Genomic DNA, 22,123 nt, shown 5'->3' with positions numbered 1-22,123 from the left:
ACAGGCGGGCAGGTGCAGGCAGCGATCGGTTGAAGAGCATGCATTTAGTTTTACTTGTGTTTAGGAGCAGTTGGAGACCACGGAAGGAGAGTTGAATGGCATTGAAGCTCGTCTGGAGGGTTGTTAACACAGTGTCCAAAGAAGGGCCAGAAGTGTACAGAATGGTGTCGTCTGCGTAGAGGTGGATCAGAGATTCACCAGCAGCAAGAGCGACATCATTTATGTATACAGAGAAAAGAGTTGGCCCAAGAATTGAACCCTGTGGTACCCCCATAGAGACTTCCAGAGGTCCAGACAGTAGGCCCTCCGATTTGACACACTGAACTCTGTCAGAGAAGTAGTTGGTGAACCAGGCGACGCAATCGTTTGAGAAACCAAGGCTACTGAGTCTGCCGATGAGGAGGTGGTGATTAACAGAGTCAAAAGCTTTGGCCAGGTCAATGAATACGGCAGCACAGTATTGTTTCTTATCGATGGCGGTTACGATGTCGTTTAGGACCTTGAGCGTGGCTGAGGTGCACCCATGACCAGCTCTGAAACCAGATTGCATAGCGGAGAGGGTGCGGTGGGATTCGAAATGGTCGGTAATCTGTTTGTTGACTTGGCTTTCGAAGACCTTAGAAAGGCAGGGTAGGATGGATATAGGTCTGTAGCAATTTGGGTCAAGAGTGTCAAATAATAGCTAGGCTAATGTTACTTCTCCTTTGCTAGCTAGCTAGCTAGCTAGCCAACTGAAGCTAACATCACATAAAGCAGCTGAAATGACAACAACATTTTTTGTTTGATTTACCTTTGTTTCTATTGCCAATTTTTTAGCATATATTCATTATAATGATTTTGATTAATTTGCCTGGGTCAGAGAAGCTGTCAGGCTCGTCACGTTCATATGTATGGCACGGTGGAGATCGCAACAAAAAGCATCCGGTCAGATAGACACACAGCGAGGCTTATATTATGCTAATCTAGTAGCATGGGGAAATATTGTTTTGACACTTTTTTCCAGGGGAGATTAAGTTTATAGATTAACTGACTGGGCTGTGGAATGCTGGGATTGCGATAATTCCCTGCTATCAACCAATCAGCATCTAGGATCCAAACGACGTTATTTATAAAATATAAATATTCCATACCATGCATTTCTCCATGTTGGCCTTGGTGTGTGTGTGTGTGTGTGTGTGTGTGTGTGTGTGTGTGTGTGTGTGTGTGTGTGTGTGTGTGTGTGTGTGTGTGTGTTTGTACATCTTTAACAGCAGCATGGACTGGGAGAGGGATGAATCAGTTTCCCATGGATATTTCGAGCAGAATCACTGAAGGGTTTGTGCACAATTTTACCTAATCTAGCATATGATTATAAGTCTCAGTGAGGGGCGGCTCCCTCTCACGCACCATCGCCAACAAGCCTGCCAGGCGTGGCACAAGAAGAGAGGAGGGGAGGAGATGATGCAGCTAGTGTGAACGTTAAAACGTTTAAAACGAAATTGAGATTGGTAACGTAAAAAATAAAATCCCTTCTTCACAAAATTTAAATCACAGTGCAGTTATCACAGAACCACCACTAACAGGTCCCAATCATCGTCATAAAGGGAAACATTTGCATTGTATTTTACTTTTATTTAACTAGGCAAGAACAAATTCTTATTTTCAATGACGGCCTAGGAACAGTGCCTTGTTCTGGATCAGAACGACAGATTTTTACGTTGTCAGCTCGGGGATTCGATCTTGCAACCTTTCGGTTACTAGTCCAACACTCTAACCACTAGGCTACCTGCCGCCCCATACCTAATGCAACAATGCTGTAATGTTAGTAGGAGGAGAAAAAAGGAAATAGTATTGTTTATTATGTTTTTATTATGTTAAATCCCCTATATGGGGGACTTTGAGCGGTTCTGGACTGGTTCCGACTGACATTTTAGTGTACAAACCTTATAGTGCCAGAACTTCCAATCGGTCTGCTCTCCACTGCTAGACTCGCAGCGCACCGGCATAGCACACACCTGCGCAGCCCCCGCAAGGCGAGGGGGCCAACAACGTGTCATAACCAGCCATAAAATAACACACTATATGTCACAACAGGTGTAAATATATGGGTCATGACAGTAATTTGACTATATTATGACAGATTATGACAAGTTATGTCTACTGTTATTACATATTATGACATGGTTATGACCGTATCATAACATGTTATGATGCTAGGTGTCAGGTAAAGTGTTACTGAATATTTTTAGCATTGTTTTGTAACATATGCTAAAACAACTGAAGTTTTTGCTGTGCTAGACCTGAAGGATAATATTTGCTTTATAAATCTAGTTTTATGTTCTAAATCTAGAAAAACATGCCAAAATGCTGGCGAAATTAGCCTTGTAGCTTTTAATAGTGCTATGAAGCAAAACAAAAATACATTTTGAGATTTGTATTACATATTAGAATAATCTAATGTTAGAATTAAACAATCAAGGTATTTAAACACTTGTTAGACAATAATTGTAAAAATTAAATGCCTTTTATGGTGTCTGATCCAGTTAGTTGCATTTTATGAAAAAAATATATATTTATACTGTACATCAAAATATATATTACAAATTTTGCTAATATTAAGACAAATATTTGTGGAAAACAGTTGATTGTCCTGTCTTTTATGAATCCCTGAACTCTACAACAGGAACATTTTCTCTCAGCCTCATGGCAAAAATATTTTATAGTAATAGGATCCCTTGCGCAAATGTGCTACACCACTGTCTCAGCGGAGCTGACTTGAAGTGTCAGGTTTCAGACCCTACATTTGCATAGTGTCACGCCCTGACCTTAGAGAGCTGTGTTTTTTCTCTATTTGGTTAGGTCAGGGTGTGGGGTGAGCATTCTATGCATTCTATTTCTTTGTTTTGGCCGAGTATGGTTTCCAATCAGAGGCAGCTGTTTCTCATTGTCTCTGATTGGGAATCATACTTTGCTTTTTTCCCACCTGTATTTGTGGGTAGTTGTTTTCTGTTTTGTTTTTGTACCTGACGGAACTGTTGGCTTTTCTTTTTGTTCGAGTGTTTCTTTGTTTAATAAATCATGAGCACTTACCACGCTACGCTTTGGTCCATTCCTTCAGACGAAAGTCGTTACACGTAGGGAGTGACGTGTCACATTTACTGGCCTATCCAGACAAAGAATTGAAACAATACCACTTTCTCTTGGTCACAGTTAGACGAAATCACGTTGTGCTTAAAACTGAAGTTGTAACGAGTCTGCACGAATTTCGATGATGTCTCTGCGCCACTTAGTGTATATTTAGGAGAAAATTCTCTGTCATCAGTTATATGAAATGGTGCTAATATTGTACTGTCACTAAGTATGATCATGATTATTTTACAGTTATAAGAAAGGTGAAATCTTATAGTAAGTTGTTTATAATTTGATTGTTACTATATTTAAAAAGCATTTCAGTCATTTCAAGCCCCACTTTTGTTGAATAGGGAAAAAATCTATTAATAATAAAAAGCTGAAATGTCTTCAGTCAATACGTATTCAACCCCTTTGTTATGGCAAGCCTAAATAAGTTCAGGAGTAAACATTTGCTTAACAAGTCACATAATAAATTGCATGGGCTCACTCTGTGTGCAGTAACAGTGTTTAAAAGGATTTTTGAATGACTACCTCCTCTCTGTACCCCACACATACTGTACACTCTTAGAAAAAAAGGTGCTATTTAGAACCTAAACAGGTTCTTTGGATGTCTCCATAGGAGAACAATTTGAAGAACCATTTTTGTTTCCAGGTTGAACCTTTTTGAGTTCCATGTGGAACCTTTTACACAGAGGGTTCTACATGGAACCCAAAAGAGTTCTACCTGGAACCAACAAGGGTTTTCCTTAGGGACAGCCAAAGAACCCTTTTGGAATCCTTTTTTTAATTGAGTGTACAATTATCTGTAAGGTCCCTCAATCGAGCAGTGAATTTCTAATACAGATTCAACCAGAAATACCAGGGAGGTTTTCCAATGCCTCGCAAAAGAGGGCACATATTGGTAGATGGGTAATAAAAAAAAAAGCATTGAATCTCTTTGAGCAAGTTATTAATTACACTTTGGATGGTGTATCAATACACCCAACCACTACAAAGATACAGGCGTCCTTCCTAACTCAGTTGCTGGAGAGGAAGGAAACCGCTCAGGGATTTCTCCATGAGGCCAATGGTGACTTTAAAACAGTTACAATATTTAATGGCTGTGATAGGAGAAAACTGGGGATGGATCAACAACATTGTAGTTACTCCACGATACAAACGTAATTGACAGAGTGAAAAGAAGGAAGACTCTACAGAATAAAAATATTCCAAAACATGCATCCTGTTTGCAACAAGGCACCTAAAGTAATACTGTAAAAAAGCAATTCACTTTTGTCCTGAATACAAAGTGTTATGTTTGGGGAAAATCCAATAGAACACATTACTGAGTACCACTGTCCATATTTTCAAGCATAGTGGTGGGCTGCATCATGTTATGGGTATGCTTGTAGTCCTTAAGTAAAGGGGAGTTTTTCAGGATAAAAAAAGAAACGTAATGAAGCTAATGCCAGGCAAAGTCCAAGAGGAAAACCAGATTTAGTCTGCTTTCCACTAGACACTGGGAGATGAATTCGCCTTTCAGTAACCTAAAACACAAGGCAAAATCTACATTGGAGTTGCTTACCAAGAAGAGAGTGGCTGAGTTAAATCCGCTTGAAAATCTATGGCAAGACCTAAAGATTATTGTCTAGCAATGGTCAACAACCAATTTGACAGAGCTTGAAGAATTCTGAAAAGAATAATCGGTAAATGTTTCACAATCCACGTGTGGAAAGCTCTTAGCGACTTACTAAGAATGACTCTGAATGACAGCTGTAATCACTGCCAAAGGGGTTTCTAAGGTGGTTTATTGACTCAAGGGGTTGAATGCTTATGTAATCAAGATATGTACTGTACCAGTCAAAAGTTTGGAAACACCTACTTATTCAAGGTTTTTTCTTTATTTTTACTATTTTCTATAGTGTAGAATAACAGTGAAGACATCAAAACTTTGAAATAACACATATGGAATCATGTAGTAACCAAAAACGTGTTAAACAAATCAAAATATATTTTTTTCAAAGTAGCCACCCTTTGCCTTGATAACAGCTTTGCACACTCTTGGCATTCTCTCAACCAGCTTCATGAAGAATGCTTTTCCAACAGTCTTGAAGGAGTTCCCACATATGCTGAGCACTTGTTGGCTGCTTTTCCTTCACTCTGTGGTCCAACTCATCCCAAACCATCTCAATTGGGTTGAGGTCGGGTGATTGTGGAGTCCAGGTCATCTGCAGCACTCCATCACTTTCCTTCTTAGTCAAATAGCCCTTACACAGCCTGGAGGTGTGTTTTGTGTCATTGACCTGTTGAAAAACAAATGATAGTCCCACTAAGCGCAAACCAGATGGGATGGCATCTCACTGCAGAATGCTGTAGTAGGCATGCTGGTTAAGTGTGCCTTGGATTCTAGATAAATCACAGACTGTGTCACCAGCAATGCACACCCACACCATCACACCTCCTCCTCCATGCTTCACTGTGGGAACCACACATGCGGAGATCATCCGTTCACCAACTCTGCGTCTCATAAATACACAGCGATTGGAACCACAAATCTCAAATTTGGACTCATCAGACCAAAGGACAGATTTCCACCGGTCTAAGGCCCATTGCTCGTGTTTCTTGGCCCAAGCAAGTTCTTCTTATTGGTGTCATTTAGTAGTGGTATCTTTGCAGCAATTCGACCATGAAGGCCTGATTCACACAGTCTCCTCTGAACAGTTGATGTTAAAATGTGTCTGTTACATGAGGTAAATGGTGTTCAAACCATATACTGGCTGGTTTTCTGATCCACGCAAGTAAACTTTTTTTAAGGTGTCTGTGACCAACAGATGCATATCTGTATTCCAAGTCATGTGAAATCCATAGATTAGGGCCTACCCATCATGACTGCATCAAACCAATAGAAGAAAGTTAAGCTAGCTAGTTAGCTAACATTAGCAAGGCTAATTGGGAATAAATAACTATGACTGTGCCTTTTCTCCCGTTCCTACATTAAATAAGAACACAATTCAGATTACTAAGTATCAGCCCACCTGTTGGCTCTTGGTGTTTTAGCCTGTCGTTCTCATTTAACTACTAATACTTTCATTTGAATTCCATCTTCCATTGATTGGTCTAGATATCGCCTAATAACTTGCCGCACGGAGGCTGTAGCTCTATGACTGTAGCCTAGTGCTGGTTTGATGACTTGTGATTGGATTACAACAACAACAAGCTACACGTGCCACTCTAGTGAAAAGCAAGGGCAGCAGCAACACAACGATGCAATTGTCTATCTCTCCGCGGGAAGCGCGACGTAGGCCATCTACATTTGGGAATTCATGTGGAATTTTATGAATTTTTCTTAGCATTTTAACCGAAAACTGATTAAAAAAAGAGCTGTTTAAACGTTAACAAAATTGTTCCATTTGTCACGTCCCTATATGCAGAACACCTCACACTTCATTCCACTCACCTCTACCTTCATGAGGTGTAACAGCACATGCTGACCCCCAAAAATAAACATTGCCTCCCACAAGCCTACCTGACGACAGTGAATGATGTGCACTAAATATTATGACTGTCTTATGTCCTGGGATAATTGATTCCTCCTCCGCATGTACGCACACACACACACACATAGCACACACACACACGCACACACACACGCACGCACACACAAACACACACACGGCCATTTACTTCCTCCAAGCTGTTCATTTTACAAATTCTATAACCTTTTAGAAATTATTTCTGTGGAGAAGATTGCCGCATGGCCTCAGATTCATTATGGTGATTGAATCCTCTTCAATAGAAAACTGTTTAAAGAGAGGGGGGGAGGGTAGAGAGCGATAGAGAGAGCGCTAGAGAGAGAGCAAGAGAGAGAGAGGGATGGAGAGAGAGAAAGAGAGAGAAAGCGAGAGAGAGAGAGAGAGAGAGTCTGCCGGCACATCTCATCTTGCTCTGCTCTCCCTGAGACTGAAGGCAACATGGGTTAAAAGCTTGTCTGGGTGGCATAATTCACTGCCGCTGAGCCAAACAATCACATCGCATTGTGACCTTCATATGATACAAAAAAAAAGAGGAAGCCATAAAGAAAGCTTTCCCTTTTTTCCCCTTCCCTCTCGCTCTCCCTCCCGCCATCCTTCATTTCCAGCCCTCCCCTTCATATTCCTGCCACCGTTTCTGTCTGTCTTGTGCATCACAAGGCTATGTAGAGTAACTAATTAAATATCTAATTATTAACATTGTGGAGAGGGATGTATTGTAGTAAAAGCCTCTGCTCTAATCATTGGAGGAGTTTAAAAGTGGCCTTGTTTACAATGGGAGATGATATACATATATAATTCCTCTTCCTCTTCCCTCTCCATTTCTCTTTCTTTTTTACTCCGGTAGCACCTGGACCTACACTATTCATCATGCGGATGACTCGGAACATGAATTAGTTTTCTTTTTTTATGTGGGAGATGAGAGGGCCAGATGGTAAAAAAATAAAAAATGCACACCAAAAAAATGGAATGGAGGACGTAGTCTACTGCTGTATGTTATCATGGGGGCATATGGTAGTGCTGGATTAGGCTGGATTTTTTAACGCCTTTACACTATGCTTTATAGCTTTTCACATGCCCTCCATTGTCGTTTCTTTATACTTCAAACAAGAAATTGTGAAACTCTAATTAGTCTATATAATTGCAGCCGGATGAAGCGCTGCCAGTCTCATGCAAGGTGGAGTGGTTTTATTCTCTTCTTCTTTTCATGGTGGTTTTCTCTCTCTCTCACTCTTCCTTTTTTTGAAACCTGAGAGAAAAGGCCCTCTCGAGAGGTCTGGAGGTTACAAGCGTGTTATTAGAGCATCACTTCTAGGCAATTACAAGACCCTCCAACATCCTCTGTACCTGCTGGATGCTAGTCTATGAGGGACAAGTATAGACATGACCAGAGCCTTTTCCAGGCACCGTGGTTTTGCTATTGAGTGAGGATACGCAGTATTATGTTATTTGTGTACTTAGCTACTTACTGTAGATAGATAACCTTATCTGTGTTCAACTGAGTGACTAACAGTCTACATGACATGTTTTCCTTCTTATCCTGCTCTGCAGCCAGTCTGCTACTGAAATGTGAAGAGTCCTGAAGCTACAAGTGTCTGGCCGAATGTTTTAAAGGTACTCCTTACATCTCCACCTACTATTACCACCACTTGACTTCACCCTCTTGGCCTTTTCTCTTCAGCTAATTGTTTGAACTGACAGTTCTTGTCTCAGAACCGCCATTTTGTCTATTCTAGGCTTCCGGTGAGTGTTGTTTTGTTCAATGTCAGACAAATGAACTGATATGATGGTCAATGCTCCTGCTACACAGTCTCCAGATCTGTATGTGTTGGCCCTACTTGTCTGCTAGGTGGCTGAGATGTCCACAGGTAGCTTGGTGAAGGCAGTCGTCTACATGTCCACGTGAGGACCAGTGTCAACCTAGCCTTGTCATGCCGTCAATCATCATTACAAATCCTGCCGCATCCCCGCTACGTTAACTCTGTGACCTATGTACCCAATCTCAATTAAATCTCTGATGAATATATGATTCATCTACATGCACTGTCACTCGGCTGTCGTTCACGCGGCGACGAGAACCGCGCTTTTATTTTTGGATTAGATGCAAATGTAGCTCAGGGATTCAAGAGCAGAAAAAATGAGAACATCAGGAAGTGATTATGGTTAGGTTGAGGATGTTCGCTGAACACCAAAGGGGCTTAAGACAGGGTTTGGCTGGCAAAGACGAGCCAACAGAGACACGAAGCAATAAATCTGAAAAGTTTGAGGCATTGTTTTGAATCTTAACAAGGGGACTGAAACAAGGAAAATAATTTGGATTTCTTCTCTATTTTTTCCCGTGTAACCAAGAACATAAATAGCTATCTTAACACTTGACGTTATTTTGAAAAGCGCTGGGCCTCTGTGGGTTTCCGAGAGTGAAGCAATTTACTCACGAACAGGTGCATTTTTAATGCTTCCATACAATTAAAACAGATTTTACTTTCATTTCCCCTTCATTTGTGATAGCCTGCTTTCCTTTATACTTATTTTGAATTGATTTAGCTTCCTAATTAAACTCCGAAGAAGATGTTAATTACCTAACAAGGTCACCTCTTTCTACCACCAAATTTACTGTTTGTCTCCTATACTGTTATTCCTCTATTTATCACAGATTCAAAGAGAAAGTTGAAGAATAGTGTTAATTGCCTATTCCAGATCCCATTTTAACTTTGTATCTTATTCTGCTGTAGAAGTTGGCATATATAGCTGGCAAATGGAGTCTTATTGTGTCATTGTTCTACCCTTCCTTGTCCTCTCCTCACAGATGATGTGTCAAGTCATCACAATATGCCTTTGTTAAAGCTCACAAAGTTTCACATACTGTAGGAGAGTAGGACAAATGGCAATTGGTAATCTTTTTAAAGAGGGAACGGCTATAGATCATGAATCAGTGACAACGATTTACATCCATAATGGGTTTAATCTATGAAGACGGAGACTTTATTGTTTGTACCTTTTATGCATAGAGTACAGTACATTACTTAGCTTTCTGGAGTGAACTTTACATTCATTTTTATAACTTAACCTCAGTGTCTTCTGTATAACCATAGTAGGCTAAATAAGCATGTGTCATCAAAGGGCCTTGACCAGAATTTGGCCTACAATGTAACTTTCAGGAATATATATATATATTAGGTTTAAGGTAAAACCCAGGCGCAGACAGTGTCAAAGTAACAACGTTTATTCCTCGAACAGGGGCAGGCAAAAGGACAGGTCAAGGGCAGGCAGAGGTCAGAATCCAGATAGGTGGGGCAAAGGTACAGGACGGCAGGCAGGCTCAGGGTCAGGTCAGGCAGAGGTCAGAATCCAGATAGGTGGGGCAAAGGTACAGGACGGCAGGCAGGCTCAGGGTCAGGTCAGGCAGAGGTCAGAATCCAGATAGGTGGGGCAAAGGTACAGGACGGCAGGCAGGCTCAGGGTCAGGTCAGGCAGAGGTCAGAATCCAGATAGGTGGGGCAAAGGTACAGGACGGCAGGCAGGCTCAGGGTCAGGTCAGGCAGAGGTCAGAATCCAGATAGGTGGGGCAAAGGTACAGGACGGCAGGCAGGCTCAGGGTCAGGTCAGGCAGAGGTCAGAATCCAGATAGGTGGGGCAAAGGTACAGGACGGCAGGCAGGCTCAGGGTCAGGACAGGCAGAGGTCAGAATCCAGATAGGTGGGGCAAAGGTACAGGACGGCAGGCAGGCTCAGGGTCATTGCAGGCAGCAATGGTCAAAACCGGGAAACTAGTAAACAAGAACTATAGCAAAGACAGGAGCAAGGGAGAAAAACGCTGGTGGGTTTGAACGAACAAAACAAACTGGCAACAGACAAACAGAGAACACAGGTATACATACACAGGGGATAATGGGGAAGATGGGCGACACCTGGAGGGGGGTAGAGACAATCACAAAGACAGGTGAAACAGATCAGGGTGTGACAATATGTATTAGAAGGTACCAGGTCTGACTGTGTGGTGGTGAGGTGTATGGGGGAGGAGTGGCCCCAGCCTGTAGGAGGAGAGGGGAGGAAACCTGAGGGTTAAATTAGGTGTGTAATGTGAGGTTGATGGGAAGAGATTGAGTGTGGTGACCTCCTGTCAGGTATCTGTCTTCTCTCCTCCAAACACCATGGCTTTAGCATGGGCCTAGACATGGCAACTAGCTTTCTCTCTCTCTCTCTCTCTCTCTCTCTCTCTCTCTCTCTCTCTCTCTCTCTCTCTCTCTCTGCCCCTGTGTCATCCACCCCACACCCTCTGGCTGGAGAGACATGGAATGACAATTATCTAAAACACAATTAAAACACGTTAATCTGATTATTTCTATAGGATAAAGCACTTGAATGACATTGAAAGGTGTTTAGAAAAATCCATGCCCTTGTTACAACATAAATAACAATTCAATAGGAGCAATGTTGATAGTTTGTTGGAATGACTGCTTTCTCCATCAGATGAGGCAAAGTTATATTTTGCAACGTGACATCCCAAGGACCACGATGCACTTTACTGTATAGGCAAACTTTTAAGTGATAATAAAGTGCTATCAAGAATGCAGAATGCGCCTACAATGAGTAAATTGTTATAGATTGGACGAGTCCTTTTCAATTAGACAATATTTGGAGTTAAGTCCTTGCTTTATTTGGAACAGCTGTTAATTGCATATTACGGGACAATTAAGATATTTAGCATCGAGCAGTGTAAGCCAGGTCAAGCCCTCCAAGCCTCTCCCATCACCATCAAATCAGCCTGGCTGCTATTTTCCACTCTTTCTTTCTCCATCCCTCTTTTTCACCCCCCCCCCCATCTCTGTCGCTCTCTCTTCCCCACTATCCTTTTCTATTTGTTGCTGTGTTTATTTCTGCTGAAAAGCCAGTCTAGTTCATTTGCTAGTCAGTTGGGCAGAGAGGCCTCCTATTCTTAGCCTTTGATTAGCATCACGGTTCTGCACAACAACAGCCCCAGAATCTATTATTCATCAAGTGTAACCAATATAACATTTAAAACAGTGTGGGTTTTTTTTTTTGTCAAATGATGTAAGGTCAGCATAATTCTATGCCTATTACTAATATCTATATCATCTTTGCCTTAGTCAGCTCTATTTAAATATGCAATCATTTACAGCATTTGACTATATGTGTGTGCACACCCAATATCCAATATTCCTCTACTACACTTTTTATGCTGACATCAATGGCAAGCTATTAAAGACAGTATTTCATTATTGGTTCCTCGTCCCCCAGTGGTTATTTACAATCCTATATATACTAAGCACTGATATTAAAGGAGACCAGTTTAATGAGGTGCTATCTGCCTTAGCAATATGTCTTTCTCCGAATGAGATTGTGTTGAAAGATTTTTATCAAGAAATGGCTGTTCGCTGGGGTTATGTTTTGTCCATGAAATATGCATTTCATATCTCTTTCATTTCATTAACATAATTTAATTTGTGCTTTGCATTCTGTGCATAATACATATTTGATTTACAAAACAAATATTTCCATTAGAAAATGAATTTCATGCAGGCAACAGGCAGAACTGAATGATATATTGTAAGGAAATAAGAAAAAAGGGAATTGTATTATCTTTGACTCGCCCCAAAAAAATCCTTGGCAAGGGAAATGCACTGAATAGATTTTTGGAATGTGTGTACGTGTGCGTATGCATGTGCGTGTTTGTGCAGACCGTATGTAAATGTGCATTCTAGTATCTATGAAAGCTGAGGGTATATTGCATAAAGTTTAAAGCAATATAACTCAGATTGATTTACATGGCTGGCCTGGCAGTTTCTACCTCACGTTAAATGTTCCATTGGAAGTGTGGTGGGAGGGGTCTGCTTTTTATTGTCAATAATATGTGTACGGTATTATTATATCTCTGTGTTCAAATTCACAAAAGAAGAATACACATTCCTTTTCACTTTGAGTCACTTTTAAGAGTAACGATGGTGGGAAAGGCTCAATAGAAATACACCATGTGAAAGGAAACCATGTGATATACAGTATGTGTCCTGTCTCAGACAAAACACTACATCACGTCATTGGTGTCTTCATGTTGTGTTGTTTCTGCCTGCATATCTCTTTCCAATTTTAATGCATGTATTTAGGGACATTTAGCTGTGTGCTTCCCTTAGCCGTTGGCAGAAAGGCCCCATTTGATGAATTATTGAGTCCTTCCCTCTCTATTTCTCCTGCTTTTTCTCTGGGAATGGTACTAGTTTTAATTAAAGCGATGCACCTAGGTAGTTTAAAGGCTATCAGTGGCCGCTTGATAAGTTGCGAGAGCTCAAGGCTCTGGATAACAAGAAGCGTTTAAACTGGCCCTGGCGAGTTCATATTCATTTGGCTTATCTGTAGTATAAAAAAAATCCAGGTAGCATTGAGACAGATCACCGGCTTTAATGAGCTCAAAATGTAAAGTCAGTGTCAGAACACTTTACTTTTTTATTTCAAAGGGAGTAGAAAATAACTTGTCTAAGCTAAAAGCCAAACAGAAAAATCTGTGTTTCAGGGGTAACTAGTATTAGCAGGGATTTCAGGCTTGTCTGACATGCAGCGTTGAAGGGATGGCTTAAAATAGAAGTCCCAGGTACGGCAGAGTGGGGCTAATACCTGGGTTTCTCATTGCTCTGCGATGCTGAGGGAAAGAACGCTTAGAGGATCTTACAGGTTTTAGATTCTTCTCTTTCTCTCTCCTACCCGTAGTCCTGCCATGGGGGTGATTGCCTGCCCGGCTACTGCTAAGTATTTCTTTGAATCTGTGACAGGTGTTTGAAACTTGGCTTCCCTGACGACGAGAGAGGGAGTTTTAAGTGAGGCGATGGGAGATTGTGGATCTCTGAGAAGGAGGAGGTGGTGAGTGTCTTGAGATGACTCCTTAAAGTAAGCTGCCTCTCAACTTGGGTTTACCACCACTTACTGTAACACACCAATCAAATGAAATCCGAAATGAGACATATGTTAGGGTTTGAAAAGGGCTGCGTAGGTATTTTGTATTCACATCTATGACTTTGTGGCTTATTTTGTTAATGTGGTGTCAAATACTATGTACGGAAGCATGCATACTCACTGCATGCCTTGTAACAGTATTGATTTTTTCAGTAGAGGGTGAAACCTGGTTTGTTGCAGTGCACTGTATTACAATGTTTTTTTGTCAGTTACATTTCTGAAAATGTACAAAACAATACTAGTCCCTTTTTTCCTATCCTTCAATGTTGGAGAACATGGGTTTTCAGGATGGCTTCAACGAGATACCATGGAATAGACCTAGAACCCTTATCACTACATGATGTAATGCATTATGGGATGTGATATGGACATACACCTCTTATGTGGACATACTGCCTAGCCTACCTCTTCAGGAAATCCTTCTCTGTATTTCCGGCCTCTGTTGTGTGTGCTAACATACTGTGATCTTTTCACACGTGCCTGTATTGACAGACATTCTGCATTGTCAGATATCAGAGAAGACCAGCTGGCTCGATGGTTAACATCTCATCAGAACTACACGGCATCCTCCCTTCTCCACAAGAGCCTACCAGGTTATTATCTTAGCAAGTATGAAACAACTATTTTGCTTTCCTTTGGATACGTGGCGGGTACAGGTATCTCAGCTTGTTTGTTAACATCGGCATTGGAGAGGGAGAAAAAAAATCTAGCTAATACTGCAGAACTATCAGATCATATGAAATTATGGATTCTTGGTCTGAGCGTTCAGCCTCTGTCTGCCGAGCTGTGCAAATCAATTCAAACCGACACAAAGAGCAAACACACGAGGCGCGCCACAATAGGAAATTGAAGCGGAGCCTCCCTTTTTAAAATATGCCGCTACATATTTGTTTTGTGGATTACCATTCTGAAATGAAATTTGAACAGTTACTTAAAATAATATGCAAAAGATATTTCCTGTTTTTTTTCCATCCTCTTGTTTGTTGGATGCGGGTAGCTGCGACACGGCCACAGTGTAAACAGCTCACTGGTGTGTTATGCTGGTGTTTATTTTTCCTAAGCATATTTTGGGCCTTATCCCCAATGCAGGAGGTTTACAGAACTCAGTGTTTATTTTCCTGTTTTGTTTTGTATCGTTGCTGCTCTTGAAATATGTATTATAGTATCATCATAGGCAAAGCAACTGATACGGGGGATAGATTTTTAGGGAGAGTAACATTAACTTTCTTTAAAGGTAACACCTATGGACTGAGCGCCGTAGCTGCAGAGGGGCTCTGGTTTCATTTCTTAAAAACCAACCTACAGTTGAAATCGGAAGTTTACATACACTTAGATTGGAGTCATTAAAACTCGTTTTTTCAACCACTCCACAAATTTCTTGTTAACAAACTATAGTTTTGGAAAGTCGGTTAGGATATCTACCTTGTGCATGACACAATTAATTTGGTCCAACTATTGTTTACAGACAGAATATTTCAATTATAATTCACTATATCACAATTCCAGTGGGTCAGAAGTTTACATACACTAAGTTGACTGTGCCTTTAAACAGCTTGGGAAATTCCAGAAAATGATGTCATGGCTTTAGAAGCTTCTGATAGGCTAATTGACATAATTTGAGTCGATTGGGGGTGTACCTGTGGATGTATTTCAAGGCCTACCTTCAAACTCAGTGCCTCTTTGCTTGACATCATCGGAAAATCAAAAGAAATCAACCAAGACCTCCGAAAAAAATTGTAGACCTCCACAAGTCTGGTTCATCCTTGGGAGCAATTTCCAAACACCTGAAGGTACCACGTTCATCTGTACAAACAATAGTGCGCAAGTATAAACACCATGGGACCACGCAGCCATCAAACCGCTCAGAAAGGAGACGCGTTCTGTCTCCTAGAGATGAACGAACTTTGGTGCGAAAAGTGCAAATCAATCCCAGAACAACAGCAAAGGACCTTGTGAAGATGCTGGAGGAAACAGGTACAAAAGTATCTATATCCACAGTAAATCGAGTCCTATATCGACATAACCTGAAAGGCCGCTCAGCAAGGAAGAAGCCACTGCTCCAAAACCGCCATAAAAAAGCCAGCTACGGTTTGCAATTGCACATGGGGACAAAGATCACACTTTTTGGAGAAATGTCCTCTGGCTGATGAAACAAAAATAGCACTGTTTGGCCATAATGACCATCGTTATGTTTGGAGGAAAAAGGGGGAGGCTTGCAAGCCGAAGAACTACCGTGAAGCACGGGGGTGGCAGCATCATGTTGTGGGGGTGCTTTGCTGCAGGAGGGACTGGTGCACTTCACAAAATAGATGGCATCATGAGGGAGGGAAATGATGTGGATATATTGAAGCAACATCTCAAGACATCAGTCAGGAAGTTAAAGATTGGTTGCAAATGGGTCTTCCAAATGGACAATGACCCCAAGCATACTTCCAAAGTTGTGGCAAAATGGCTTAAGGACAACAAAGTCAAGGTATTGGAGCGGCCATCACAAAGCCCTGACTTCAATCCGATATAAAATTTGTGGGCAGAACTGAAAAAGCGTGTGCGAGCAAGGAGGCCTACAAACCTGACTCAGTTACACCAGCTCTGTCAGGGGGAATGGGCCAAAATTCACCCAACTTATTGTGGGAAGCTTGTGGAAGGCTACCCGAAACGTTTGACCCAAGTTAATAAAGGCAATGCTACCAAATACTAATTGAGTGTATGTAAACTTCTGACCCGCTGGGAATATGATGAAAGAAATACAAGCTGAAATGAATCATTCTCTCTACTATTATTCTGACATTTCACATTCTTAAAATAAAGTGGTGATCCTAACTGACCTAAAACAGGGAGTTTTTACTCGGATTAAATGTCAGGAATTGTGAAAAACTGAATTTAAATGTATTTGGCTAAGGTATATGTAAACTTCCGACTTCAACTGTATCTAGAACTGTATGTTCCTGATACTTGAGCAACCATAATGTCCTCATATATGACATATTCATTCCGCTGGCCACTGTTGATTCTGAATCTTATTCAAATGATTGTTATGTATATGTGTGTCCGTTGTCAGACAAATCTATAGGCCTCAGACAACAAGAGAACAGCAGTGTCTTTGTCTGCGGTATTGCAGTGTACTCTGCAGAGCCCCCCAGTCCTCTACAACAACAGGGCTCCTCCCCACTGGTCTTGAAGGGCGCACAGGTGTCAGGAGGTTGCTCCAAATGAGCCTTAATTAGCCAATTGAGTCAATCAGCAGGCTGATTGGTACAGTAGGCTCTCGCACTTCCACTGCTCTTAAGAAAACAGCCTGACACTTTTAAAGCCAGCTGGATCCATGCCTGCCACCGCCATGGCCACAAATGAGCTGGAGAAGTGCGTTGACTATAAGCGCATTGACTATAATGACGTCAACATGGATGAATGAATAGTTCACCTTTAGCTTGTTGGCAGTAGTCATAAGGTTAAGAAGCTCTTGAGTGTGGTGGTAGTTAGTCTTATTCCGTCAACTTGAAAGGTGAAGTTTCGGTAGCATCTGGTACTAGAAGCTTTATGGCATGTTTACAACAAACATGGAATGGTGAACAACAGCAAATTGACCAGTGTTAGTTCCACATGATCAGTTTACTGTACGTGTGGCTAATACAAACCCTCACACCTGCTGTCTTTACGGGGTGCTGGTAACCCCAACATCCATCCTCCCATCCCTAGAACCATGGACTGTACTGGAACACCACTTAACAACATTAACAACACAGTTACTCCAGGATCCCCCGCTCATGAGATACCCAGCACTCATCAAATGAGGGACACTCCAGTCCTCCCTGTCATCTCTCAGCTAAGACATCTGGACGATTGTCATGGATGTCACGGTTGATGAACGCTGAACGCTGATGAATCCCAGGAGGCCTCAGTGAAATGAGAAGAAAAGTCTCTCTTTGGTGACAAGTGTGTTGTTACTGGTGCACGTAGCAATGAGTGGAGTGTTGCATACCATTTACCGTCCACAGGTACTTTTGAGAGAGGCATTAAATGGAAAGCTCATTCCCACTTTTGTCATGCCTTCTGTTCTGTTACCAATTGTAATCCATATGAACGTTTTGAGGCATATTATAGACTAAGAGCACCCACAGCTCTTTGTTAGCCGTAGGAAGAACCGGTTAGAAAAGGGCCTATTTTGTTAAAGCTAGAATCGTTAGTTCCTACATACATTTTTGAACTTAGAAATGAATGATATGTACCCATTGATTCTTGAAGAATAGAACTTATAAATGCCTCATCGGCTTAGTTCGACTGTCCTACGCCATCAGAACCCAAAATGTATGCTTGTTTAACTCCATCGTTTCAGAACAGCTTTAACGAGATACCCTGGGATAGACCTATACCCTTACCACTACATGATGTAATGTGGGGCAGCAGGTAGCCTAGTGGTTAGAGTGTTGGACTAGTAACCGAAAGGTTGCAAGATCAAATCCCTGAGCTGCCCCTGACAAGGCAGTTAACCCACTGTTCCTAGGCCGTCATTGAAAATAAGAATTTGTTCATAACTGACTTGCCTAGTTAAATAAAGGTCAAATATATCTTTTTTTTTAAATGGTGGGATGTGAGGTGGACGAATAGCCTGCCTCTTCAGAAAATCATACTCCTTGTTTTGTCTTTTCACACATGCCTGTATTGACAGACATCCTCTATTGTCAGATATCAGAGAAGAACTACACAGCATCCTTTCTTCATGAGAGCCTACCAGGTTAATACCTTAGCCAGTGTGAAACAACTCTTCTGCATTAAACAGAAATCTCATTCACACTTTTGTCATGCCTTCTGTTCCCTTACCAATTCTAAACCATATGAGCGTTTGGAGGTATATTACAGTTACCTCAGACTTAGAGCAGCCACAGCTGTTTGTTAGCTGTAAGAATAGCCTTGTCCCAAACCAGGCTCCCTAAAACGGGAAGCCTGGGGAAGTCTATGGCAACAACAACAAAAATGCTAAATAGGGGTTGGAACCCGGTGTAAATCAGTGACACCTCGCAACACGTCAAACCAATAAAATGCCCTGCTTGGGCAGAGCTCCAATAGTACTCACTAGATTAGTGTCCTAGGTGCAACAGTGGGTGAGGATGGCCAGGAAATTGCAGATTTAAACCCCATAAAAATACTGTATGTTGATGTATATCGATTTTGTGTATTGAGCACACTTCTGGCAAAACAGAATTCTGTTTTTCCTTCAGGTTTTCTGCAATGTTGCAAACTAGTATTCGGAACAAATCTCTGGAAAATGTGTCCTTCCTGGTCTGAAAACAGTGACGAACATAACACATAGCACCAACGGGCATGTGGAGGGATGGTTCTTGAAATTGAACATCCAGTCAAAATCTTTCCACTGGGAGCCAGCGGACCATCCAAGCCGTTTTTGCAATACTAAATTCTCCAGATTTCTTGACAGAGACGTGATTTTGGAGGTATGGCAATGTAAGACGACTGTAAGAAAAACTCCTGCTCACTAACATTTACATAAAGATTTGGCATTGTACATCTGGGAGACTTGGCAGTTTAGGATCCTAAATGAAACCCATCGCCCCTCCCCTCTCAGACTTACCGAACTACCTTTCAAAGAAACAATGTTTGTCGCTTATAGCTGGGAGCATAGAATAATGCTGTATAATGTTGCAATGTAATGATATATAGAAACAGTGATTACACTCTAATTCAATTGGGTGGTAATCAAATTGCAATAATGGCCTTTATTTGGGACCCCAATTTATCGTTTGCCCAGATCATTAAACAATTTTCTCTTTAAAACCACTAAATATGCACTGACACACACACACACACACACACACACACACACACACACACACACACACACACACACACAGTGTTATGGTAAATGATAGGAAGACCCAGCTGGTGGAGATGGTGGCAGCAGTGGAAGGAGGACTCTTGTGAGTAAACACAGAGATCCCGGGGCTTGTTCCTCTGCACGGGTGAAGGCGGTCATGTGACATTTAGACACTTATCTAAGATTAATGGATGTTGTGATTTACCCCAGATGTACTGAGCTTTACTGTACATACAGATTTCAAACTGTTCACCCGAACTTTGTTGGGGTACTTGCTATATTTGAACTCTTTAGTTAAAGTTTAACCAAAGCCGACGGAAGCTTTCCTAACCTAGAAGAATGTTTGGCGCTGAGGATTCCTCCAGCTATGAAGGATCCTCATAGTGCCATTGTCACTGTCGTCATGCATGACGGGCCTTGTTGCATGATATCTGCCCTAGGATTTCTACATGGGTAAACCTTTCTCTCTCTGGAGCACTGCGCCACTACGAGGAGCGATCAGGCACGACTGATTCCCCAGCTTTCTTAAGAGGATATAACGTTACAGTGCAGCTGAGAGGGCCCCATCGTTCCTGGCTCCATGACTTCCACTTAGACGCCAACAGCCCCAAATAACCCGATGTCAGAGGCCCCTGGCGGAGCAGGAGCACGGCAGACAACCGGAGGGAGCGCTGGTTTAAAATTAGTGGGCGGCCCAGTGTAATGTTGTCTGCTCCAACTGAACAGCTTCCTTCCCTCCAGCCACAGACAGCGATAGTTAAGAAGTTACTCGCTTTGATATCCATGAAGAGGAGGCCTGATGCCACACTGCTCATCTTTTTCACTGCTCAGTACTTTTTATTTCATTAATTTTTTTTACAAAAAAAAAAATTACTAAAAATAAAAAGGACCTGGAGAGAGAGAAATGAGGCAGAATAGAACATCTGGTTGACATACTGTATAGCAGACCATATAGACAATGAGGTCAGGAAGAAATGGATTTAGGCCCAGCTGACTGTCTTTAGCAGCTTGGTTTTTTTGGACTGAAGTACTGTTCATCAGTGTAGTGGAGGAGAGGAGTACCAGTATCGTTATTATGTGTGTTGTTGCCTGACTGTGGTTAAGCTGTATTAACACAGCTGATTCAGTACCTTGTCATAGAGTAGTAGCCTTATGTGCAAATACCCTAACACTCTCCTAAGCTTTTACATTCACACACACACTCTCACCCACGTATACAATATAACCATTAGGCAATGTAATCAACAAGCAGAATAGTGTATAATTCATCAGACATTCACAGTTGAACACGATACAGTAATCACAGGTACAATTATACTCACACACACTTCTGTATAATCATACACAGAGACACACAGGGAGAAAACAGCAGAACCAACTTGCCGCACTGCTTGGCCACCACATGTGGACAGCCCAGTGCCGATTGGCTGGTTTACTGTCACCGGCTGATAGCCAAGCTCTAATGGAAAAGATACAACGCAGCCAAAGAATTTCATTCATTTTTGTGATAGAGTTATATGTTCAGCCTTGAACAACTGGGAGATAATGTTTGGACTCGTTATAATTCCCAGTGTGTTTAAACAGGCAGCACAGAATGCAAACAAAAGCAGATGAAATTTGAAAAGTATTATCAATATTGCAGATAGCGGGTGCCCTTTCCAATCAGAGAAAGCGTATCTCTCACGGCAAATATATGGTTGAATAGTTCATTCGTTTCTATTGGCCTGTTGTGTGTTTCTCTTTCCTTCATATATATTTATGCAGAATTGATGAAAAGGCCAAACAAACTGCCATTAGATATCCTCTTAATTCACTAACCCGGCCTTCTAAAGGTAGCCGGGTACATTTAAAAGGCATTCGTTTACTGTGACTGATATTTCTCTGAGCTCTTTCCAAAGGGCCATTTCTCACGTGCCTTTGCCACAGTCCAGCACTTTTGTAGCACCGGTGTGTGTGTGTGTGTGTGTGTGTGTGTGTGTGTGTGTGTGTGTGTGTGTGTGTGTGTGTGTGTGTGTGTGTGTATGCCTGTATGTGATAGGGTGCGGTGCCACTCTGCACGCTACTGCATGTATTCTTCAGGTATCTTAATAGCTAGCTGCTGGAGCAAAATAATTGTCTTTTTCCAGCCAGTGGGGCTAAAGTCATACAACATAATGAAATGTATAAAAATGAGGGGGAAATGGCAGACAGCAGGCATGCTAAATCAAATGTAGAGAGATCTGAATAATTTAGTGTATATGAAGGCGAGTGGAGGCGCAAATGGAAGTATGGTGAAGTGTCTAAGTATCGTTTATGTTGGCACCAGTATGTGTTAATGTGCACTCATATATCTATGGATAGGAAACACTATACACAATGAAAATAGGGGAAGGGACTGTGTGCCTGGCTGTGTTCTAGCGGGCCGGTGCTTCGGTAACAAGTGAATCGAGCCAGACTACTACTAAATGTCCTCAGACAGTGATCGGTTGATTTAAGCTTTGGTGTGACGGAGAGGAGATGAATGTCAGCGATTTCTTTTTTTAAAACCACAGATTCATCACCTGGCATTGAGGGTAATGAGCGAGGCGTGGAGGTGAACACATTAAACCAAGCCGACTTTGCCCAGCCAGGAGGGAGGACAGAGACGGTACAGGAACAGAGGGGCAGCGACCAGGACCAAACCAAACCCCCTCCACATCCCTTCCAACTCCTCCATGGTGGCCCCACACCTGTCC

The sequence above is a fragment of the Salmo salar genome, chromosome ssa26 (assembly GCF_905237065.1).
Source record: "Salmo salar chromosome ssa26, Ssal_v3.1, whole genome shotgun sequence".
Lineage (NCBI taxonomy): Eukaryota > Metazoa > Chordata > Actinopteri > Salmoniformes > Salmonidae > Salmo > Salmo salar.
Note: the sequence above shows the minus strand (reverse complement) of the source record.